The following is a 26,538-nucleotide window of genomic DNA, read 5'->3' as shown; positions in this document are numbered from 1 at the left end:
AGAAGCAAGGGACAGGAAGTACCTAGCATCTGATTGGAGAGAGTCCTGTAGAGAAGACTATCCTGGTAGGAGCAGTGACATTTCCTGGAAAAACTCAGCTAGCCTGATGCAAACTTCCAGGTAGAAAGCCAGGGGACATATCCTACCTTCTGCTTCTCTCCCTCTGATGACTTGCCAGGGCTTCTTATTAGCCAAACTCTGTCAGAAGCCAGAAAGTAAGGGGACATTCCTCCATCTAGTCCATAAAGCTTAGACTTCTGAAGCAAAATACAAAAGGGAGATGGCTGGAGAATGAATCTGAAAGGGCAAAAAGTATATACTGGCACAATTAGCCCATCTCTTTTTACCTTGTCCTCGTATCAAGTATTTAACTCTGATACTGTATTAGTCTGTTTTCACGTTGCTATAAAGAAATACCTGAGACTGAGTAATATATAAAGAAAATCTGTTTCATGGGCTTATGTTTCCACAGGCTGTACAGAAAGCACTATGTTGGCATCTTCTTGGCTTTTGAGGAGGCCTCAGGAAAATTACAATCATGGTGAAAGGCAAAGGGGAATATTCCACAAGTCCCCTGGGCTTGAACCCCCACCCAATCCCACACTGACAGGATTCTCCCTGTGGCACCTCCCCGATTCTGGACAGGCAGCTCTCCTATTGTTTACTAGAATCGAGGCAAACTTGGGCCAGCATTTCACATGGCTGGAGCAGGAGGAAGGGAGAGAGAGGGGGCAGGTGCTACAAACTTTTAAAAACCATTAAAAGTTTGTCTCTTATGAGAATTCTGTCATGAGAGCAGCATAAAAAGAATGGTGCTAAACCATTCATGAAAAATGCACCCCCATGATCCAATCACTCCCCAACAAGGCCCCACCTCCGACATTGGTGATTTCAATTGAACCTGAGATTTGGATAGAAACACAGATCCAAACGATATAATTCCACCCCTGGCCCCTCCCAAATCTCATGCCCTTCTCACAATGCAAAATACAATCATGGTTTCCCAATAGTTGCCCAAAGTCTTATCTCATTCATTCTAGCATTAACTCAAATGCCCAAAGTTCAAAGTCTCATCTGAGACAAGGCTAGTCCATTCCACCTATAAACCTGTAAAATCAAAAACAAGTTGGATACTCCAAAGATACAATGGATGTATAGGCCTTGAGTAAATATTCTCATTCCAAAAGGGAGAAATTGGCCAAAACAAAGGGTCTACAGGCTTCATGCAAGTCTGAAAACCAGCAGGGAAGTCATTAAATCTCAAAGCTCCAACATAATCTCCTTTGACTCAATGTCCCATATCCAGGGCATACTGATGCAAGGGGTGGACTCCCAAGGCTTTGGGCAACTTTGTGCCTGTGGCTTTGCAGAGCTCAGCCCCCACAGCTGCTCTCAAGTGCTGGCATTGAGTGCTTGTGGCTTTTCTAGGCACAGGGTGAAAGCAGCCAGCCAATCTACCATTCTAGGGTCTAGAGAACAGTGGTCCTCTTCTCACAGCTCCACTAGACAGAACCTCAGTGAGTACTCTGTGTGGGGGCCCAACCCCACATTTCCTCTCTGCTGTAGTAGAGGTTCTCCATAAGGGCTCTGCCCCTACAGCAGGCTTCTGCCTGGACGTACAAGCTTTTTCATACATCCTCTGAAATCTAGGCAGAGGATCCCAAGCCTCAACTCTTGCACTCTGTGCATCTTCCAGACTTAACATTACTTGGAAGCCACAAGGCTTACAGCTTGCACCCTGTGAAGCAGCAGCCCAAATTGTACCTGGGCCCCTTTGAACCATAGCAGGAGCTGGAGTGGCCAGGATGCAGGGAGTGGTGTCCTAGTGTCCTGAGGCTGTGCAGGGTAGTGGGACCCAGGGCCTGGCCCATGAAACCATTCTTCTGTCCTAGGCCTCTGTGCCTGTGATGAGAGGGGCTGCCTTAAAGGTCTCTGAAATGCCTTCCAGGCCTTTGCCCCATTGTCTGGGCTATTAGCACTTGGCTCCTTTTTACTTATGCAAATTTCTGTACCCTGTTTGAATTCCTCCCCTGAAAATGGAATTTTCTTTTATACCACATGGCCAGGCTGCAAATTTTCCAAACTTTTGCACTCTGGTTTCCTTATAAGTTCTAGTTTTATGTCATTTCTTCATTCACATATTTGAGCATGGGTTTTTAGAAGCAGCCAGGCTACATCTTGAACACTTTGTTGCTTAGAAATTTCTTCTGCAAGATATCCTAAATTATGACTCTCAAGTTCAAAGTTTCACAGATCCCTAAGACAGGGGCACAATGCACCCAGGTTCTTTGCTAAAGTATAACAAAAGTGACCTTTGCTCCAGTTCCCAGTAAGTTCCTTATCTCCATCTGAGACCTCATCAGCATGGTCATCTTTGTCCATATCACTATAACCATTTGGGTCACAACCATTCAACAAGTATCAGGGAAGTTCCCAATTTTCCCTTATCTTACTCTCTTCTCCTGAGCCCTTCACACTCTTCCAACCTCTACCAATTACCCAGTTCCAAAGTTGCTTCCACATTGCCAGGTATCTTTATAGCAATGCCCACTCCTCAGGACCAATTTTCTGTATTAGTCTGTTCTCACATTGTTATAAAGAAATACCAGAGACTGGGTAATTTAGAAGGAAAAGAGGTTTGAGTGGCTCCCAGTTCCTTCGGCTGTACAGGAAGTACGATGCTGACATCTGCTTGGCTTCTAAGGAGCCCTCAGGGAACTTATAATCATAGCAAAAGACAAAGAGTGAGCCAGAACTTCACATGGCTAGAGCAGGGGAAGAAGCGGGTAGTGCCACACACTTTTAAACAATCAGATCTCATAAGAACTCTATCATGAGAACTGCAACAAAGGGATGGTATTAAACCATTCATGTAGGATGCACTGGCAATGATCCAATCACCTCCCACCAGGCCTAACCTCTGACACTGGGGATTACAATTGAACGTGATGCTTGGGTGGGAACACAGATCCAAACCATATCAGATACCATAGAAATCAAAAGATGGTTTTGACCTGCACTATACTCTGATCTAAACCCTTACAAAAAGGCAAATATTTTGAGATTTGAACAAATATGTTATACCATCTATTATCAGACTCCATTATCTGAATTTTTCCCTTAGAAAAGTTAAATTTCTACTGTGTTTAATATTGAAACATTGTATATACATTCTTCAGAGTGACACAGGAAGAGTTAAAACTTGTAACCTCAAGCTTACTACAAAAAAAAATGTATTTTTCTTAAATCAAAAAGAAAGTTACTGCACACACAGAATTGAGAAGTCACACTCAATGCTCACATGAGTAATTGGCTCTGATGCTAATGACCAAGTGCTCTTAGAAAGTTTATAAGATATCATCAATTCTAAATGAGAGCAACAAATCTGCTAAGGTTTATTATTTAATGTCAGCAGCTAACTCTACACTGTCCCCTGTAGGGAAATAGCTACATATTGAAGAAATATCCTACTAGGAAATAAAGTTCCAAGATCCAAATAAAGGAGTTAATGTAGCAGGAGAAATTTCTAATACGTGCTGAACACAGTAACCATCTCCCCAAAACAGTGATAGCCAAATATTTTCTTGGAATCTAGGCATAGCTGGTCTTGGGCAGAGCTGTTTGTCTGGGAGGGGACAAATGAAACACGCCTGGAATCTCCAGAACAAAAAAATATTTATTCTGTGAGGTCCATGGGGCACAGGAGCAATTTTATTAAAGACACTGTCAGATGAATAAGAAAATTCAGAAATTAGCAAAGGCAGTGGGGTGCCGCAGGACCATTCTACTTGTGATTAGTAAAAGTATGTTTTGCCATGCATGGCAGCTCATGCCTGTAATTCCAGCACTTTGGGAGGCTGAGGCAGGTAGATTGCCTGAGTCCAGAAGTTCAAGACCAGCATGGACAACATGGTGAAACCTAGTCTCTACAAAACATACAAAAATTAGCTGGGTGTGGTGGTGCATGCTTGTAGTCCCAGCTACTTGGGAGGTTGAGGCAGGAGGATTGCTTGAACTCAGGAGGCAGAGGCTGCAGTGAGCCAAAATCACACCATTGCACTCCAGCCTGGGAGTGCAATAAACAAAATGTGTTTGTAATGATAATCAGATAAGTCTCCTTAGGGTCTGGAAATCTCACAGTAAAATCAAATGAGAGAAGTGTCTCTAGACCTCATGAATACCCCCAAATAAATGATATAAGAAAGGTTAAATTGTCAGGCTAAACATCAAGGAACCAATATTTATGATACGTTGTCAAAAGATGGTTTAACACTTACTACCCCAATAATTCCATATTGTAGGCTTTTTTTTGGAGCAGTCATACTTTTATTTCCTTACGGAATAAACTGCCTATTTATAGAAAATCCAAGTAGAATGTTTGAGAATCAAGATACTATTGAAAGCTCCATTTGAGGATATTACATATGTGATGGAATTTTCACCACCAAAATTAAATAAGCTGCACTATCTGTCATGAATGCTGACCTCTTCTTATAGAACCTCAGAGACTCGTTGCTGACCCAGTGATATCACTCAGAATTAAAATGCTACAGGAAGGGATGTTTTCATTGAAAGCCGACTTCGACAGCAGGTTGTCAAATATTTTAGTATAACTCTAGGAAGGCAAAAATCCCGTTGGGTCCTTCCAAGTGTTCAAAGCCTTCATTTTCTTTCTGTCTTATTTAGTTTCGAAAGAAGGTCAACAGGATGGAATTTACTAGGGTAAGCCCTTGATTAATCCTGTCTTCTTGAGCTCATGCCAACTATAGTAAAGTAAAATAGACTGTATAAGAAAGACAAAACTATCTGCTTCCAACAACCCGAACTTTCTAAAAACTTACATTGTGGGGGAGACTTAGTGCTATAATTTTAAGTCTTAGAAGAAAATACTTTCAAGCTGTTTACAGGATCAGTTTCTGATATAGAAATCTTAGGTAAAAAAGTATACATGTAAGGATACTTTGTTTCCAAATCCTGAAGTGACAGCAGCCACAGGATGAAACGAGAGAGACAAGGTGGAAGAAAACCAAAAGGGTTTAGATACCAACCCCAAGGAAAGCCCAAATAGAACTCTAAATATTCAGTACCAAATGTGGAAATCAAAAAGGACATTCAGAAATACCCATGTTGCATAGAGCATGATATTCAAAGCAAACTAAAGTCTTTACTTTTTTGAGAGAAATTTTTAAAGCCTATGCAACAAGACAGGAAATAGTAAAAGGTTGCTAAACCATAATTTAACATTTTTTAACAAAGTCAGTGGTAGACCAATCCATACTTAATAAATTTAATTGCAACTAAGATTTTCCTGGAGAAGATAGAGACGTAGCCTATTTCCAGAGCTATGCAGAATTCTTGTGCATAAAGACAACTTAGTGGATATCTAATTTGATGGTTCACAGTCCCCACTGTGCATCAGAATCAGCTTAAAATATTTTTAAAAATATATCCTGACTCCAATCCTGGATATTCTGGTTCAATTGCTGTAGGATGCGGCTGGTCACTGGTATTATTTTTTCCCCAGGTATTTTGGTTGCTCAATGAGAGCTGATAACCGCTGGTCTGATTGAACCTGAATCACTTATTTTATTGGTGAGAAAAGGGTAAGAGATGTTATGTGATCTATACAAAATCACCCTGTTAGTCTGTAGAAATAGCACAGGATTTGTGACCAGAAGATATAGGTCTGTTGTGGCTCTCTTATTGAGTAATTGTGTAAAATTGTGCAAATTATTTAACTCTCATTCTCTGGAAATTTATTTGGAATATGAAAATATAATACCTACTTAACTCACAGGGTTGTTGCGAGAATCAAGTGACATCAACTATGTAAAATTACTTTATAAAATGCAAAATACTATATACATGCTAGGAGTTGTTTTTGTTGTTATTTGTAGTAAAGGCAAGACTAGAACAGAAGTCTCCTCTGTCCCCTACTTCACTACTGTTAAAATCATTCTCTATTTCATTGAGACTATATTATTATACAACCAGTTATCAGGCATTGTGTAAACCAGCACATAGTATTAACTAGCTTATTCCCCTGCAGTAGCAATTAATTTACATATCCATGACCCAAGCACTCTACAACTTTGCTATTCAAAGTACGCTTGGTCCAAGAATGAACGGCATTGGCATCACAGATTACTAGAAATGCAAATCTCATGCCTCACTTCAGATCCACTGAATCTGAATCTTCATTTCAACAAGATCCCCAAGCAATTCGGATACACTTTAAAGTTTGAAAAGTACTGTTCTGTGAGATTCCAAAATGTCTTTGGCATGATGGAATTAGGTCCAGTGCCATTTGAGTTCTTTTTCCATTTTTTCAAAATCTAGAAATTCATATGATTAAATAGCTATGTACAGAAGTGAGATTCTATCTAAATCTATCAGATTAGAGAAATGTTCCCTTCCTCTGTTTAGGCTGAATAACAGCATTCATTGCATTAATTTTCTCAGACTCTCTTTATATTTCTCCTCATAATAATCAATTATTCACAGCAATTTTGATTCATTTGAACTAATCACTATTAGGTCTTGTGGAAGCTTGGCAATTTAACATTCTCATTTTCGATGAGATTTTTTTTTAACAGGAGTGATTAGACTGTATATGATCAAAGTTCCCCAATTGCCTATAACATTACTTTTTTTCCCCATTCTTCAAAGCCACAGTTCATTTTACTCAGTGAGGGTTGAAAAGACTTATTATTCTTAGCATTGGCCAATGGATGCAACTTATTATTTGTATCACATATTCTTAGTTACAAAAGACACATCCTTGGTTATTTTAATGTAATCAGAATACTGCAATTTGAGGAGAGGTAAAGTGACAAGATCTAGTCTCATTATCCAGACATTTTTGGAAAAAAAGGAAAAGAAGTAAACAGATTTGTCCTTTTTTTTTTTCCTTTCAAAGATGCTAGGCTTCAATTAATTGCCCTGTCTTAAGTCATTCCCTAGGCTCTGCACAAATTAAGAGTGTCTGAGTGGAAATTAAATAAGGTAAAATCTTAACAAATGGAAGCTACATTATTTACTCAGCCACCACATAAACTCTGCATACTGAGCAAGGGGAAATTTTCCTGCAACCCAAGATTTACCTTCACATCTAATTAGGTGTAAATTGCTGCCTATTTGTATTTGATCTATGAATAGTTGTCAGTCCCAAAATGTCATGGACTTGAGGTATATTGCAAGAGGCTTATTATGAATTTGTTTCCATGAGAGGTAATGATTTTTTTTTTAAGTGTGGCCACAGAACTTGAGCAGGGCAACGTGATGTGGCAGGAATGATGCTTCCTAGAACATCTTGTAAACTTTTTGTGAAATGAGATAGCAGTAAGGAAATGCAAAGTGATCCACAGGGCTTTGGTTGAGGAGAATGGAGGCTCCCACTTTGTGCAACTGTCAATTTCACTTCACAAAGCGAAGTGAAAGAATGGAGGGTATGAGAATCAAGAGAGAGACGGGAGAGAAAGAGAGAGAGAGAGAAGGCCCCAGACATAAACTAACAACTTGATAGAGAGGATGTATTTTCTTGAATAGATTGCATCTCCTCTACCCCAAAGAAAATCATTGATTGTCAGCTATTACACATAGGTAACTACTCAACATTTTTGCATAATTCTCTGGAATGCAACTTGTAGTGATTGGATTAAATAGCACAAAATGTACAACCTTAGAATTAGAGATAATATAATCAGTTACGTATAGGGCCAAGCCTGTTTTACATTAATTCAAATAAATCTATATCATATCAAGTGTTCTTTTCAATTTAATGTTACATGGGGATTAATTGTTTTTTCTACTTTCTGCAGGAATACTATATGCTAAGACAACAATAAATGCTCAGTAGTACATTCATCAATATTGTTACTTTGGTTAGATTCTCAGTGTCTCTTCCAGTGGAAGTATTTCTCCCTGTGGTTCTTCATGTCCACTCAAGTCATAAGGACTCATATCCGTCAAGGATTTATAGGCAGCCTGTGCAAGTTCATTCTTTACGAATATAATCATGTTCCTTCTCAGTTTATAGGCAAAGAGATGATCTATTAAGTATTGTTCTTTGGAATGACAGAATGAATATTTACAATTTACAATAAATAAATGCAAAATACCAACATGTTTCCCCAAAGATAGAGAAGTTTCTAAAAGTTTCCACTTTTCAGTGACTACTGCACATTGTGAAGAATTTGAGACATTTTAGGTCGAGTTCACTTTAACTACCTAGGTTTCATGAGCCACTAAAACGCTTAAATATGCTAGGCTTTGGTGGAATGTAAGAGAAAGAGAATCAGACAAGCAAATTATAAAACCTGGTTTTGACACTTATTTACAGAGAAGCCTCAACTCCTTGGATATCCTCATCTGTAAAATGTCTACCTTAGTGTGTTCTTGCAATGATAAAAATCAGAGAATATAACACACCTAGAACACTGCCCACCATAGTAATAATGTTCTAAATAAATGTTACCTCCCTTATTTTCTTATTTTAATAATAGTTCACAATAGTTTCAAGAGGATCAAAGCAGATAAAATGTGGGCGCATAAGCAGTTTAACATAAATATTTGCTATTACAATATAGTAAAGGGTGGAATATGAATACTCATATGGTTTTTGTGATTGATAACTCTAAGACACCATGGTGGTTGATTTGAGTTTCCAGGTGCCATTGAGAAATGAAGTGTTGCACAAACTCGACCTATGAATCTAGATTTTGTCTGGAACTTCTTTTCTGTCAATTCATGTATCTAGTACCTTATACACTTTGGAACTGTAAGCTTCTGCTGTTGGAAAATAAAATACAACTTTGATCTGGAATATTTTTAATCAAATTGCTTACCTATTTCACCTACAGATAATATCTTTTGAGACACAAGGATATAATAATACTCAAGCCCCTTTGCAGTACTTTTTACTCATAAATACAGCATGTCAGCACAACGTACCATGTATATCAATATTCTTCCTTATGTATTAATAGGGCTGTACCAGTAACCAAATAAATACTGAAATACTGCTACACAATTGGTAAGGAGCTACTTACTATCCAGAGCACTTCAAGGTCCTCCTATTCCCACTACTCCTCCCCTGAGATCCCCTGCATATCCCCACAATCCATCAACCAAACACATTTGAGCTTCCAAATTCTACTCTGGCACTAGTCCTGGGGTCTGTTTTTCTTGATCAGTGTGTGTCATACCTACAATTAAATTGCATCTCTCATTCATCCATGCCAACATCTTTGGCCTTCTTGTTCCCAAGCACAGCATAGAAAGACACTCCAATAGATTACAGAAAACAACCACCAGCTTATCTCCACAACTGCTTTGATTTCTGCTGGCTCCACTTCCTCTCTCATTCCACTGAGCCTTGACAATCACGCTTCTGATAGAACCGAAAGGTAATCTCCTCTTTTCAGGCGTAAGCTTATCTCTTCTGAGTCACTCCAGACCCTCCTCTCCTCATACAGGAGAGATGTTAGACCATTATCATACTTTAGTGCCATGACATTGGCCTGCCCTTTGACATCTTCTAGGCTTCCTTTGAGTCTGACTGCTCTGACTGCAGCCTACTGTAAGCATCCCCAGGCCCACTTCTGCAAAGAAGACTGGGTTGATAACAGATTTTATCTCAGTGCCACAGCAGGCATCCTGCCTGGCGTGGTAACACTTAAGAAGTGCTAGATACTTTTTGAATGGGACAGCAGAGAGATTCAAAAAAATGACCTTTGGTGACTTTGCTACTATAGAATATCTTCCAGAATGAGATAATGCAGGATGGATCATGGTCAATGGTAGGAATGAGTTCTAGACTACAGCTGTTCGAAGTTTATCATGGTTTTATATTTCTTATTCTTTGGGGGATGTAGATGATGAAGCTCTGTAGAATGGTAAGAATACTTGAGAATAGTGTAAGACCCAAGGCTGAATGTCTCCATTCCAATTCTCCATCTTCCCCTCCAACTGACCCAATAACTAAAGAAGTTCCACTTGACCAAGTTTTGCCCCAGCTCTCTCACCTGCCTTCTGCTTTATTTCTTGTCAACTTTCTTGATTTTCTCATTCACATGGCTTCTAATCTTTTTATTTTGTCTCTATTTTACCCGCTCCTTCAAATTTGGTAACTGATTTAGTTTCTCCCACATAAATCATTTCCCCCAGGTTTTCAGAACAGAGATCCAAATGTTCTCTATGATTTTATCCAATTTCTGTGACTCCTGGAAACTATGCAGCCCTCTTTTGCTTTCCATTTATTCCACTGGTTTCTGTATGACTATAACACAACAAAATATGGAATTGCTTGTATTTATTATAGAATTAATCAGCATCAAAAAAATGAATATAGGGCAGGCACAGTGGCTCACACCTATAATGCCGGAACTTTGGGAGGCTGAGGCAAGAGGATCGCTTGAGGCCAGGAGTTCAGAAACAGCCAGGGCAAGATAGTGAGACCTCATCTCTACAGAAATCTTATAAAATTATCTCAGCATGCCTATATGTGCCTGCAGTCCTAGCTGCTAAGAAGGCTGAGGTGAGATGATTGCTTGAGCCCAGGAGTTCAAGGCTGCAGTAAACTATGATTGTGCTACTGCACTCCAGCCTGGGTGACAGACAGAGGTCTCATTTCTAAAAATAAGTACAAATAAATAAATAACAATTATTTAATTTATGTAAATTAATCTTTTCCATTTTAATAAATCAACGATTTATAAATACTCTTTCAGGGTATGGGGAAAAGCCACAGAACCTTGACTTCTAGGTATGTCCTTTAGTTAGTCCACTAAGCATTATGTATGAAGGATGATATTTCTCTTTTTCAAGTGACTAGACTTCCATGGCAAATCAATTCCAGTATTGAGCCTCTTGCTAAGGCAGCATCTAGAGCCTTCGGCCAGAAACTTCAAACTTAAGAAGGGTGGAGGGATCTTTTGCACTCTGCAATAGAAGTAAGTGCCATTGAACTATGGAAGCATGGGGTTTTTAGGTCCTCTTATGAGGAAATGCCTTCCTATCACTGGTTCTGTTTTTGCCCTTGCTGTGATTTTATATGCAAAGTAGCTATTCAGCAGACACACTCAAATACCTTAAATGTCTATCAGTCACTTTATCAGAAACACAGACCAAGAAAATATAATAGAAAATATGGAAACAGGCCAAAGTACATGTGGTAATTTAATATTATAAAGAATATAATCTCAAATTAAGGATGAGGGAAGAGAACATTTTAAGAAATTGTATTAGAACAAAGAGATAGTCATTTGAGAAAAAAGATACATTTGGATTTATACCACACACCTTGTACCATATACTGGGTAAATGCAAATTGATCAGAAATCTAAATGTAAAAATAAAACCATAAAAAAAGTGAAAAAAAATCAGTGTATTAGTTTTACAGTATTGAAGTGATGAAACCTAAATTTGATCTAGAAATAATTATAGGAAAGATGAATATATTATACTATCTATTTTTTTTTAACTTTTATTGGTAAACCTACAACTATAAAAATCTTGAAAGACAACCCAGGTAATATCATTCAGGACATAGGCACAGGCAAAGATTTAATGATGAAAATGCCAAAAGCAATTGCAACACAAGCAAAAAATGACAAATGAGATCTAATTAAACTAAACAGCTTTTGCACAGCACAAGAAACTATCAACAGAGTAAACAAACAGTCTACAGGATGGGAGAAAATGTTTGCAAACCATGCATCTGACAAAAGTCTACTCTTCAGCAGCTATTAGGAACTTAAACAAATTTACAAGAAAAAAGATAACCTTATTAAAAAGTGGGAAAAGGACATGAACAGACACTTTTCAAAAGAAGTCATACATGCAGCCAACAATCATATGAAAAAAAAACTTAACATCACTGATCATTAGAGAAATGCAAATCAAAACTACAATGAGATACCATCTCATACCAGTCAGAATGGCTATCATTAAAGGGTCAAAAAATAGCAGGTGCTGGTGAGGTTGTGGAGAAAAAGGAATGCCTAAACACTGTTGGTGGTAGTATAAATTAGTTCAATCATTGTGGAAGACAGTGTGGTGATTCCTTAAAGATCCTGAAGCAGAAATACCATTCAACCCAGCTATACCATTGCTGGGTATACACCTAAAGGAATATAAATCATTCTATTATAAGGACGAATGCATGCATATGTTCATTGCAGCACTATTCACCATAGCAAAGACATGGAATCAACCTAAATGCCCATCAATGGTAGACTGGATAAAGAAAATGTGGTACATATACACCATGGAATAGTATGCAGCCATAAAAAAGAACAAGATTATGTCCTTTGCAGGAACATGGATGGAGCTGAAGGCCATTATGCTTAGCAAAATAATCCAGGAACAGAAAACCAAATACCACATGTTCCCACTTATAAGTGGGAGCTAAATGATGAGAACATATGGATATATAGAGGGAAATAAAACATACTGGGGCCTTTTGGAGGGTGGAGGGTGGGAGGAGGGAGAGTATCAGATAAAATAACAAATGGGTACTAGGCTTAATACCTGGGTGATGAAATAATCTGTACAATAAACCCCCATGACACAAGTTTACCTATGTAACAAACCTGCATATGTACTGAACTTAAAAGTTAAAAAAAAATAGGCAAAGGACATGAATAGACATTTCTCAAAAAAAGTCATACAAGTTGCCAACAAACATATGAAAAAATGCTCATCATTACTAATCATCAGAGAAATGGACATAAAAACCACAATGAGATGCCATCTCACACCAGATGGAATAGCAATTATTAGAAAATTAAAAATAAAAATAAAAGACGCTAGTGAGGCTGTGGAGGAAAGGGAATCTTTTTACACTGTTGGTGGGAATGTAAATTAGTTCAACCACTGTGGAAAGCAGTTTGGAGATTTCACAAAGAACTTAAAGCTACCATCTGACCCAGAAATCCTTTACTTTGTATATATATATATATATATATATATATATACCCAAAGGAGACTAAATCATTCTACCAAAAAGACACATGTACTCGTACGTTCATCACCATGCTATTCATAATAGCAAAGACATGGAATCAACCTAGGTGCTCATCACTGGTAGATTGGCTAAAGAAGATGTGGTACATATCCATCGTGGAGTACAATACAGCCATATAAAGGACAAAATTCTATCCCTTGTCACAATACGGACACAGTTGTGGATACAAGAACCGAAAACCAAATACTTCATGCTCTCATTTGTAAGTGGGAGCTAAACATTGAGCACCCATGGACATAAATGTGGAAAGAAAAGACACTGCAGACTACTAGAAGGGGGAAGGGGAGGATGGTATGAAAAACTACCTATTGGGTAGTATGCTGACTCTCTAGTTGACAAGATTATTCATATGCCAAACTTCAGCATCATGCAATATACTCATATAACCAACCTGCACATGTATTCCCTATATCTAAAATAAAAGTTTGAAAAAAAAAAAAAAAAAAAAACCAGATGGCCTCATCACATTGACCAGCCTCCCCCTAACATCCTTCAGCACTTTTCACTAGCTCACTTAGTGCTCAAACTTCTGCCACTTTTTGTTTGAGGGTAGTTGAATTGAATATCCATATTGCAATAGTTGTGAATAAAGTTTTCCTCTCCTGTTTAATCCTGTCCTATGTAAGTTTTCTTTGGCAATAAATACCATCTTGCTAAGAGCAGATCACTCATGATTTGGACTTAAATTCCAAGCTTCCAAGAAGGAAAAATTAAGAGCGCACTGTCTTATTTTAACACTACCTGTGACATTTTTATAGCCAGACTGGGCAGTTATTTAATGATTGGGACCTACTTCAACAATTGACCTTAAGAATAGAAATGTGTTTAGGAAGACATCATGGCTTGGTAATAGATCTTCCTTATCTATGTTTTTATCAATCAGCATTTTCAGTTTTTCAATTGTGTCATGTGGGGAAAATAAATTGCTAGCTTTCTGCATATGATCATATACCCTCATGCCCCACCTCCACAGGAGTCCAGTAAAATCAATTTTCTAAGTTTTCCATTTTTCTCTGAAGCATGTCTGGCTGGTTACTTCAGCAGATGAACAGGCATACCTGAGGGACAACTGGTTGTGTGGCTCTTGCTCAACCTATCACTTTGATACTAACACTGAGGAAAAAGATCCCAGATGACAGAAACATTTATAGACAGATGGTTGTCCCTACTTTTCATTTGCATCTCTTTGTTCTCATCATCAAAGACACCAAGATAACTGTAGCCATAAAGGAGATACTTCTACTTGCTCATTATGTGCTTCTTCCCAGGGTAGCATCATAGCTTCATCTTGCTAAATTGCAAAAACTCTGATTTAAAGCACTGCCCTGGACAAATCCCTTATCCAGCCTCAGGTGAAACTGAGTCTCCCATTTCTTAGAGGTTTCTTCATGTGCTTTGTATGAAGAAGCCTTGAAACAGAAATAAGCTGTGTGCACTCACTAGCAACACAGGGGAGATGGAGTAATGATCTCTCCTTAATCAAGACTGATGGGAACTTTGATTAAACCCACTTTCCCACAAGAAAAAGCCACGTTAGACATGTTTGCCTGAAGTGAAGACTGAAAAAAAAAGCTGTTTATTAAATCATAGATGACTGATAATCTCTTTTTTAGCATTATATTATTATTGTGAATTGGTAGAATTTGAAATCTACAGCAATTTCAGAGTGCGGAATGAAGGCTGGGAGTGTTGCCCTCAATTTAAGCAAGAGAATTTTGATAGTTCAAATATACAGAACAAGGTGCTTTGGGAGAGGATGAGGTTATTACAAAGTGAATTCATGCATGAAAGAACCAGTGCCATCCATACCATTTCTGAAACTATTTGATTCTTTTAAAATTCCAACAAAAGTAAATTGAAGGCATGAATGAAGTGCACCCAGAATCTACACAGATTCTACGGAATTTTTTCAAGGCTTTCCTTTTAGTAAATTTGAAAAGGGCTTGTATAAAGATTGCCATTATTTTTCTGTATACAGGTTGTACCAAATTACACTTCCCCTAGTGAATTATAAGAAGGCCTGTTTCTCTACAGTGTGGCAATCCACAGTATACAATCAAGCTTTTTGACCTCTGCCAGTCTGAGAGGTAACTATGAAAACTCTGTGTCATTTTAGTTTACATTCCTTTTATGATGTGTGAGGTTGAACAGATTTTGTGTGTTTAAGCAAGAATCATATTTCTTCTACTGTGAACTGTTGGTTCATATCTTTTGCTTATTTGCTTCCTGAACCCTTGGCCTATTTCTTACAGGGTTTAGAACAATTTGTCTGCGATATGATTAGCAAATGCTCCCCAGAGTTCTAAGAATGTCTTATGGATTTATTGTGTTTTTCCAATATAAATTTCAGAAAACTTTTTAGTGGAATTTATCTATGTTTTTTCTTACTTTTCTTCACCTCTGGACATCGTGTTATACTAAGGAAAATATTTTAAACCTTGACCAATCTTTTTAGTGTTTATATTTCATGTTTAAGTCTAGAGTCATTTAGGCGTGAACTATGGATTAAACTTCATTCTTTTGCAGGTGCCCACATATTCCAACAACATTTATTGAATAATCTATCAGTTCCTCACCAACATGAAATGTCATATTTACCTTATACTTAAAATCTCATATATAGTTGATTATGTTTCTTAAATGTATGTGGCATTTCATTGATTGGTCTATACACATGACAACACTATACTGTTTGAATTATTTTAGCTTTATAGCATTTTAATATCTAGTAGTAATAAACTTCCCCATGAATCAAATAATCTCTTGTATATTAATTTTTTCATATAAAATTTATCCAGTAAGAAAACAATGGATGAAAGTTGTATTGATACTATATTCAATTTATAGAATGAATAAGTGAATATGAATTGTTAGCATTATTAATATGAGAACTTCCATGAATATAGTATTTCTTTTTGTTTGTACTTTGGGTCTTCTGGTAGTTTTCTTCATTTTCTCAAGTAGAATGAACTCTTTTCCATGTATGTGTTCACATCACTTCATTCAGACTCTTTCTCTACTATAACCCGTCCACTTTCTATTACAGCTTATATTGTTGTTGATGATTTATTGTTTTACTTTCTCATCCAACACCTTTGTATCCTGAATGTCCAACCCATAGTTGACACTCAAATGCCTGTTATCTGCTTAACTGGCTTCAGGCAGTACCTCTGGCCTCTTTTGTAGCCTGTGCCTGCTTTCTTGTTTCACCAAAAATCAATACTAGATCCTATAAAAGTCCCTTATGTATATTTCCATTGTGCAGCTTGAGCCCAGAGGGCAACATGTGAGGATGGGGTCCTGTACTCTTGGTTTTGTCTCTGGTTCACTCTAGAATTAATCAAAGCAAAATATCTTATCTGTAGACTCTGGTGTTTATGCCACAGACCACTGGCTGTTCAAATATTAGAAAAACCAATATTTGATTTTGCTTCATTCTCTTCTGTATTGGCTCAGTATTCCTCTGAGGTATTACTACCACCTTGCCAAATGTTAAATTCAGAGACCAAGAAATGAAGACAGCATCTTTAAATAAGTTACTTTCTACAAGACACACATGGAGACAATGCAAGTGGAAGACTTTTGAAAACTGAAAAACTAGAACTTACTTCTTTCTTGTCTCTGAATAGAGATAATATTTTTCCACGCTCACAGATAGATGAGAAATGCATGGATTTTAATGTCTTATTTATACTTTTAAAATTTCTACCAGAATTATGATTTTCTCTTTAAACTTTTTAACATAGTCTCAAAATCAGATCCCCATGTATTCCAGATGTGCTTATAGATATTTGCAATTACATTTTGTCATTTAATATTCATAATAATTTTGTTAATTAAGAACTATTCTCAACATTTAAAGATGAACAAAGAGTCAGAGAGACTAAAATAATTATGCTTCCTATGTTATACATCCCTACATTTTAGAATCCTGAGTGAAACCTAGAGTTAATTCTCTTTCTCAAAAAATATTTTAGCTCATTATTTTCTATAAAATGAAAGGATGAATTGTTTCCAACAAGTATTTGGACTTAACATTGTGGTAGGCGTATTTCTAAAATGGTCCTTGCTATACACTGAATATTCATACTCCCTCCAATTTATATGTTGAAATTTTAACCTCTAATGTGATGGTATTAGAAAGTGAGGCAATTGGGAGGTAATTAGGTCATAAGAATTGAACCCTTATTAATGGAACTAATGGCTCTATAAAAAGACATAAGAAAGCCTGCTTTCTCTCTCAGCTTTCTACCATGTGAGGATACGATGAGAAAACAGCTGTCTGCAAGCTGAAAGGCCCTCACCAGGACATGATCATGCTGGCACTCTGATGTCTGACTTCCAGCCTCCAGAACTGTGAGAAATAAATATCTGTTTCTTTGTAAGCCATCCATCCAGTCTATGATATTGTTATAGCAGCCTGAAGTAAGACAGTCCTCAGTGACCCCTGCCTCTTGGTATTCCAGTCTTTGTGTAATCCCCTCCTCTTGAGTGAAAACTACATCTTGTGACATTCTTCTAATGAATAAAGTACAGAAAATGCAATGGAATGTCATTTCCATGATTAGGTTCCAAAAGATTTTGACTTCTGTATTACTGGTAATTTTTCTCTCTTGTTGTCACTCTCGCTTGCTTTCTTGCTTGCTTGTTCTGACTTGAGATGTTATATGGAAAGGCGGGTGGGGCAAGGAGTGGAAGGAGTCCACTAGCCGACAACAAGTGAGAAGTTAACTCCTTAATTCAACACTCTTTAAGAAGGTGAATTTTGCCAACAACCATTTAAGTAAGCTAAAAAGCAGATTCTTCCCAGTTGACCCTTGAGACGACTATTATCCTAGCCAACACCTTGATGCAGCCTAATGAGAGACCTTGAAGTAGAAGACCCAGATAAGCCATGACCAGATTCTAAACACACAGAAACCGAGGTAACAAAATGATGTAGTTTTAAGTTACTGATTTTGTGGTCATTTGTTATATAGCAATAGATAACTAAGATGCACTCAGTCTCTGTTCTAATTATCTACAGTTGTATAACAAATTATTCCAAAATCTTAGTGGCTTAATAAACAACCATCACTTATTTTGATCCAGAATTTTCAATGTGGGTGGGTCTCATGGAGGTGGACTTTTGTCTGCTCTACAATGTCTGGGGCATCAACTCTAATGATTAGGTTTGCTGACAGCGGGAATAGCTGGCCGCTTGCTGAGCATCTCTCTCTTTATGTAGTGTCATGATCTCTTCATGTGGCCTCTCCATCTGGTGTCTCCAGAGTAGTGGCCACAAAGTAATCACATTCTTAATTTGGGAGCCAAGGGTACCCAGAAAAAGTCTTGTAAGAAATCACACCAAAAACTACAAAGCTTCTTATAATCTCTTACGAGTCCCAGAAGTCACACAGTGTCACTTCTGCCATATGCTGTGGGTCACACAGAGCTAACCACAACCTCTGTGAGAGAAACCTACACAAAGTGTGAATACTGGGAGATGAAAATATCTGGGGACTATCTTGGAGTTTGCTACCAAACTGCTCTATATTTGTGTCTCTTCCTCATCTCATCAAATGTTATGAAATGCTTTAAAAGAAAAGAGGCTTGCCAGTCAGAGAGCTGTGCTGCTTACTCTGATTTTTAGCTTTTACCTAAAACATTTAACCTGTATGTACTCTAGTTTCCTGATGCATATGCATACAATTACAGTAAATATCTATGCTCTAATTACGTTTTGATACAATTGAGTAGGGTAAAAAAAATGTAAACTCTCAAATAGAGTGCTAGCACATACTAGGTGCTCCAGGTATAGTGGATGATATTCCTACTTTTCTAATTCTTATATCATCCCTAGCCCCATTTTTCCTAATCCTCTTTGCTAGGGCTTTCCACATCCTGCCCTCTGTTATAGCTGTTTATATACATTTATTATCTTGCTTAATGAATTGTAAAAATACTTTAGAGGCAGGCTTTACAATTCCATTAACTTAGCACCTGGTAGGTGCTTACTAAAGAAACATTGATTAAATGTTCACTACTTACCCTTTGCACTATTCATCTAGCATTATTTATTCATTGCCTTGTCCTCCCATGAAGGATAAGCATTTAGTGGAAGTGATCACGCTTTGTAAGTAACTCTTAAAGTCTCCATCAACAGCCCCTAGGCCTTGTTCAAAGTGTTCGTTAATGGACGTCTATAAAACAAATTTTAATATCTACTGTCTATTAACACATTCATTTATTCCTTTGACAATTGAGCAATTGTCAGCAATTTCCTACATTCTGGCAGGAAGCAGCAGGGAAAAGTGGGAAAAGGCAGTAGAATAGAGGTTAGGCACTCATACATGGTGGCCGGACCACCTGGTTTTGAACCAGATTCAGGCAGTAACTACATATAGACCTTAGAAATTACTTATTATCTGTAAGCCTTCTTTTGTCATTTGTAAAATGGAGAAAATAGTTTTTCCTCATAGGGCGGTTTTGGGAATAAAATGGGATAATGTATATGTAACATGCAGCACAATGCTTATACAAAGTAAGTGCATAGTAAACCTTCACTTTCATTAAATGTCGCCACTTCCATGAAGTCTAGATTGCCTATGCTGAAACTCTGCTCAGAACACCTACACGATTTTGTTTGATTTTTTCTTATGGAAAAATGTCTTACTCATGTTTTCAGTAGTGAACTATGTGGTTTGCTTTATTGTCCATGCTAGACTTCACATTCTTAGACTATAACATCTGGACGCGATTTGACATGAAGTCCTGAACATAGCCCAGGTAAGGAATATTTCTGTATCTTTCCCCCACATTTATACTTCTGCCTGTCTTTTTGTAACAGTTATACAGATAGAAATAAGTTGCTAAATTATTGGTTGATATCTGGTATTGAGCCATTTTTTTTTTTAACTAGGCAGTATTTTTTATTAAGCCTGCCACTCTGATTACCATTATTTTAGTAACTACACCTAGGGCAACCAGCATCTTTCTCTTTCAATTTTTCTCACCACAGACTTAAGAATATGTCCCCCTACAATCTTTACATTCCTTTCTTTTTCCTATTCTCAGAGATGAAAAGGTGAGTAAATACCTAAACTTCATTTAACAACCCAACTTTCACCACAGTGCCCCACTTTGGACATTATTGGGCACTTCCTCAATATTATTCACTCTTCCTTTGTTCTGTGTGTATATTTCTCTCAACCCAGAATTCCACAGGGAGACAAGGTAAATGGAAGGCAGGATCTGGCTGTATTTTTGGTCTTGGAAGTAATAATATCAAAATCCCATCTCTTGACTATCTAGTTCACAGCGACAGCAATACTAATAACAGTAATGGATGACATGCACTGAGCTCCTCATGAGCCCTTCTAAATTTTGTGTATTTGCTAGTGCACATGATCCACAGAACAATGAAGAGAATTAAGTTCTGAAGCAGAAGTTAACCACTTTGCCTAGTGTCAGCTGATAAGTAGCAAAGCTAGGATACAAACCTAGAAAATTTGGCTTTAGCAAGAGACAGCTCTTATCCTGTGTCATATACTGGGTCTCACTGGGGGCTTATAAGTAAGGGGGGGGCACAGAAATTGTACTTCTCCAGCCTACCTCACTATCATTACAAGGCCTGGTACTTGTACATACAGAGTTACAAAGTCTATTATAGTAGCTGATGCACAGTAAGTGCTCGATTAATGATTGTTGAACAAATGAATGAACATTAGATGAAAACATACTTAAACAAGCACATAAACCAATTCAAGTCAGATGAAATTGAGAACTACAGACTGACAATCAATTTACACACAGAAAGGGCTCTTTCATATTTTATGAGTAAATGATGTGTGCGCATTACAGACACATATTCCAAACATACACACATGTACTAATACACTTAGCTTCTCCACTTGCAACTCAACTGTGATTTTCCTGTCAGAGAGTAGTATTTTCCTAGACTCCAGAAATAACACTAAGGGAACATATTAAATGGTGTGTTATACAAATGCTAAGTACCCCACAAATTCAGTGTTCCCTAGCCATTTCATAAACAAAGTTTAAAAGTTAATTGGTTTAATTGAACTGTCAAAGTAGGTCAAACTGAAAGGGCAGAGATTATATATAAATAGTCCTATGTCTGTCAGTCTCAGGGAGCTAGTCATTAGATGCCAATCTGATCATAATTAATATGTTATTAAAATCCTCACAAAATAAATTGACTTGATTTAAATCAAAGAGTTGAAGTCATGCAAAGGCAATGAAGAGAAAAAAATGTTAGGGCAAAGTTCTGTACTTTCCTAAAATTTCAAATTTGGGCAAACCAACATGGGCTATCTTATTTTTCTGCTTGGAGAAAATAAGAGATCTTCTCATTTAATAATCTACTCATATTTTAAAGTCGTGGAAACTTAGAACATCCTAAATTTGTCTATATTAGATCAGAGTCATGATTTTCTCAGCCCAATATTGTGTCCCCAATAAAAGGAACAAGTGAAGCATTTTGCCCACCTGCATATCATCCTCAAGGTTTAGGTATGTTCACAAAATATCTGTGTGCCTAGCACAGTGCTTAGAACAAAACAGAAAAACCAACACTTAAAAAATATTTGTTAGAATGAATTAAAATTCTTATTTCCAAGAATAGTATATTCATGTATTTTCCCAAAATTGTTCTAAATTTCATTTTGTTTTCTGTCTGAATCTACTATGAAATTATGCTGTCTCATGTATGGAGTACAATTTTTGTAATAATTTTTTAAAATTTTATTGAATATTTGCCACGTGCCAGGCATAGTATCTTATTTTTAACCTCACAACAACCTTATGAAGAAGGTGCCATTAGAATGCCCATTTTATAGATGAGGAAACTGACACTGTGAGAAATGAAGTTGTCCAAGTTTATGCAGCTAAAACAAGAGAGAATTAGAATTTAAACAAACTCCTTGTGTTTCCAAAACATCAACGCTCCTTAACTCCAACTTTACAATTAAATGCACTGAGAGAAACAGCCTAGCCCCTCTTCCCTCAGCATAGTGCTTCACTGTATTCTGGTATTTCCTGCTTCGTAATCTTCAGGGCTAGAACGGGGGTTGAGCAGAAGTCTTGTTAAAAATGCAAATTCATCTACATCACCCAGGACTACCGAAGCAAAATATTCAGACCTACTGAAGAAAGGTGGAGCCCTGGAATCATCATCATCATCATCATCATCATCATCATCATCATCATCATGTTACACTGGAAGGAAGACGAAATAAATGACATTTTGTTTATATATTAATAAATATAAATATTACCGATATTTTCAGAACTGGTTAATGTGAAAGGCAAATATATTGTGTATTCATAACTGATAAGATTAATTTCAAAGGAGAAGCTCAATGACTTCAAATGCCACAATTACTCATAAATACAAAGGTTAACAGATTAATAGAGAAAAAGGTCAGTACTGTTGAATGCATGGTAAAAATTCATAAGATAGGAGTAGGTAACTAATTTTCAGACTTCAAGGGTGACCTTGAATACATTATTTAAACCTCTCTAAGCCTCAGTTACTTGTGTTATAAAATGAGGAAAATAATATTTATAATGGAACAACAAAAATACTGTAAGTAAATATGTGTAGCCAAGTGCCCGGCATATAATAGGTACATAATTAAAAATACCTTTTTCTTAAAATAGCTAGCTTCTCCTGTGTGGATATCCCTAAAATTTCTGTGTATTTGTATAGCCATCTTTTTAATTTTGATTACATACTTAACTAGAAGGTGGATTCTACAGTCCAATAACTATCCTGTAAAGCCACCTCCCAGGATCAAAAATGGAGAAACATGGAGTTGTCTTGTATGTCCCTTGGAATAGCAATGCATTCATTTTCTTACAAACCAAATGCTCTTTACAAATACTGACCAATGCAAAGGTCCTTTTGCCCCATGTATTCTAAAAATGGCATAAAGACATTTTTAAGTTAACTAGCCAGCTTCTTTATTGGGTCAGCCACATAACTTTGAAAATAAAACATCAAGAGTTATCTCAGAAAAATTCAGCAAGCACTTTAGAGTTAGTTCTGCTGGGTAGAGCTTGCTAATAAGAACGGGGTCAGAGGTTCAACCCCTTTGTGGGACCATTATATTCACTTTCTTACAAGCCCTCCTTGGCAGTATAATTTGGGCCAGCCTTCTCACGCTGGCATAGCAATGGCCACAGGAAAGATGCAGCAGAGGGCAAAGCTTCAGCAGAAACCACCTCAGTTCTTTAAAAATATCTGCACAGTAACTGGGGTGGGCATTCTGTCATACTCTTTCAAGACAGACACCAACCTTGCTTTGACTCAAAGCATATTCTGAATCTGTCTTCATTGCAAGAGAAATTTTAGTGGAAGTGCTCTCTGGAATCAATGATTGGGGTGGTGGATGGGGGAAGGATATGTGTGTATAATTTGAAGGGCAAGGACACAGGGGTATTAAAGTATTTGTATTTTCACGAGGTATACTTATATAATGGAATACTGTTTAGACAAAAAAATAAAATACAGTCATGTCTTTTGCATCTACATGGATGGAACTGGAGGCCACTGTCTTAAGTGAAACAACACAGAAATTCAAACACAGCATGTTCTCACTTATAAGTGGAAGCTAAAACGTGTACACATAGACGTAGAGAGTGGAAAAAATGAACATTAAAGATTTGGAAGGATGGGAGAGTAGGAGGAGAGTGAGAGGTGAGAAGTTAGTTAATGGATACAATGAACGTTATTCCAGTGATAGTTAACAGTAAAAGCCCAGATGTCATCACCATGCAATATAGCCATAGAATGAAACTGCACTTGTTCCCCTTAAGTTTATACAAATAAAAAGAGATTTCTTCCTGGTGTTAGAAAAAAAGTAAAGGGGAAAGGTGCTAGGAAAGGAACTCATATTTATTAAGCACTGTGAGAACTACTTCATATAAACCTTTAATTTGCCTACTTATTAACTATTTCTAGGTGTTAGGCTCTGTGCTAAATAAGCACTGGGAAACAGGAACAAGGCAGACAATATTCCTTGTTTTTACAGAATGTACTGTCTGATGAAGGAAACAAATGCTGAACATTAATTACAAATATGATCCTTTTTATAAAGATAAGAGCAAAGGGCACTATCGAGACATATGGCAAATGACAGTTTCTGAGTGTAAAACACAGAAATCATTTCTAATTAAACTTAAGCTAAACTGCTTTATTAAGAGACTTTGGTAATATTAAAACTTTAGGTCATTTAGATGACAGAGTACACAGAGTGTAATCTCAGACTCTCACAAACAAGACATTGTGGATCTATTTGGGGATCCTACCATCACATGACTGCGCCCCAATCACTGTGCTCCAACAAATATGATTATTTTTGAACTTGTGCCCAACTGTGGTCAAGGTGTACAGAATCTGTTACCAAACAGAGTGTGGGGTGGAAACAAAGCAGCTATGTTCTACAGACGAAAATATCCAAGAATCTCACTAAGGCAGTAGAATCAGGAAGTGAAATTTTAACTATAAGATACATATTATCATCTCCATTTTATATGTGAGGAAATTAAGATCCAGAAAGCTTTCATGACTTCTTTAAGAACACAAAGCCATTAACTTAAGAAGATTGGATGGGAACTCATGACTTTCAGTTGATGAAACTTACGGCTTTTCCATTATATCACATTTTCCCAATTTATATGTCACTAATACAATTAAAACATGGGATCTTAAAGATATTATGCGCTAGTTTTTGAATAATAAATTTTGATGTCATTGGCATGTCTAATTAAAACAAATACCTTTCACCTCTAAATATGGATGTATTTTGCACAAAGTCTGTTAAAGCTGCAACAAAATCAACCTTAGAAGATAGTAGTGGCATGATATACTTACTTAATAAAACCACAGGGAAATCAAACTTAGAGGGAAAATTCAAGATATCCTTGAATTCTGCTAATTACTGTCAAGACGGCCAAAATCAAGGATGGCAGTTGAAGACATCGTTAACATATTGGTGTGGGGGATGGGATATTTTTTAAGCTACTCTGCTTTTCAACATCAAAATGTGTGCAAAATAATCCTTTTCCCAATTTACTACAGCAAAAGCAAGTGAATTAACAAATTCTGGAATGGCAGACATGTTGGTGAAATACCCTATAGAGAAGCATAATAAATAAGACACAATGTCAGTTTTGAACTATTCCAAGCACTGTCTGTAACTTTACGACTTTTCCTCCTACTCAAGAATACCAGTGATGAGTGATGTTGAAATGAGGATAACTTGGAAGTGACTCTAATATATGTAAAATTTAAGCAATCTCATTTTTCAACTTTATTATGAGACACACTCATAACTGATCATGATACAAAGTACATTTTGATAAGATTGTTGAGAAAATGAATTACTCCTTTAGAGTCCAGATCCCAGTTCACCTACTCATGTATTATTTCTGACTATTGTGATCCACCGTTTTACTATAAAAGACCTATTCCACTCTGAATCATATAACGCACAGCATTTATTCAGAATATGCACTATTTCACAGTTTTCTAATTATTTCATGTATTTTCTTCCCAGCTGGATGAGAAATGCATTGAAGATATTAATCAGCTCATTGCACAGAGGTAGGTACAATAGATTTCTCTTTTGTAATTTTGATCCTCGAAGTCACAAAAGTAACTTTATAAATAATATGTAGAATCTTGAAAAATTTTATTAACTTGCTGAAGCTAACAGATACCACAGGAGCAACCTGCAGGTTACCATATGCCCATTCCCAAGTGATATGGTTTGGCTGTGTCCCCACCCAAATACCATCTTGAACTGTAGTTCCCATAATCCCCACGTGTTGTGGGAGGGACCCAGTGGGAGGTAATTGATTAATGGGGGCAGTTAACCCCATGCTGCTGTTCTCATGATGGTGAGTGAGTTCTGACAAGATCTGATGGTTGTATAAGGGGCTTTTCCCCCTTCTGCTTGGCACTTCTCCTTGCTGCCACCGCATGAAGATGGACTTGTTTGCTTCCACTTCCACCATAATTGTAAGTTTCCTGAGGCCTTCCCGGCCCTGCAGAACTGTGAGTCAATTAAACCTCTTGGCTTTATAAATTACCCAGCTGTGGGTGTATCTTTATTAGCAGCATGAGAATGGACTAATACACCAAGGAATATATTTTTGACTAAGACTTAAAGCTAAAGATTTGAGATAAACCCCACAAGGCCATGATATATTAGCCCTTTTATATATTACTAGATTTTATTTGTGAATGTTTTTTATATACCACTAAATTTGATTTATTAAAGATTTTTTGTTTATGTTCAAGAGGACCATTCATTTGTAATTTTCTTATAATGTCTTCATATGGTTTAGAATCAGAATAACTCTGGCCTCATAAAACAAAATAGGAAGTGCTCCTTCTTTCTCTGTTTTCTGTATGAGTGAAAGATTAGTATTAATGATCCCTTAAATGTTTGATAGAATTAACCAGGGAAGCTATCTGGCCCAGAGTTTCCTTTGTAATAAAG

The 26,538-nt window shown here is 37.0% G+C and overlaps 1 long non-coding RNA gene across 1 annotated transcript in view; it reads right to left on the bottom strand.

Annotated features, from left to right (window-relative positions):
- Positions 1-25,030, bottom strand: part of LOC131384645 (uncharacterized) — a 254,369-nt gene extending 229,339 nt beyond the window's left edge. The window contains exon 1 of the long non-coding RNA XR_009215705.1: positions 24,906-25,030. This is a non-coding gene — a long non-coding RNA (uncharacterized LOC131384645). The remainder of the gene's footprint in view (positions 1-24,905) is intronic.
- Between the last annotated feature and the right edge of the window lie 1,508 nt (positions 25,031-26,538).

This window comes from Hylobates moloch, unplaced genomic scaffold (genome assembly GCF_009828535.3).
Source record: "Hylobates moloch isolate HMO894 unplaced genomic scaffold, HMol_V3 SCAFFOLD_11, whole genome shotgun sequence".
NCBI classification, from domain to species: domain Eukaryota; kingdom Metazoa; phylum Chordata; class Mammalia; order Primates; family Hylobatidae; genus Hylobates; species Hylobates moloch.
The sequence above is the reverse complement of the archived record's forward strand: the minus strand, read 5'-3'. Positions and strand labels throughout refer to the sequence as shown.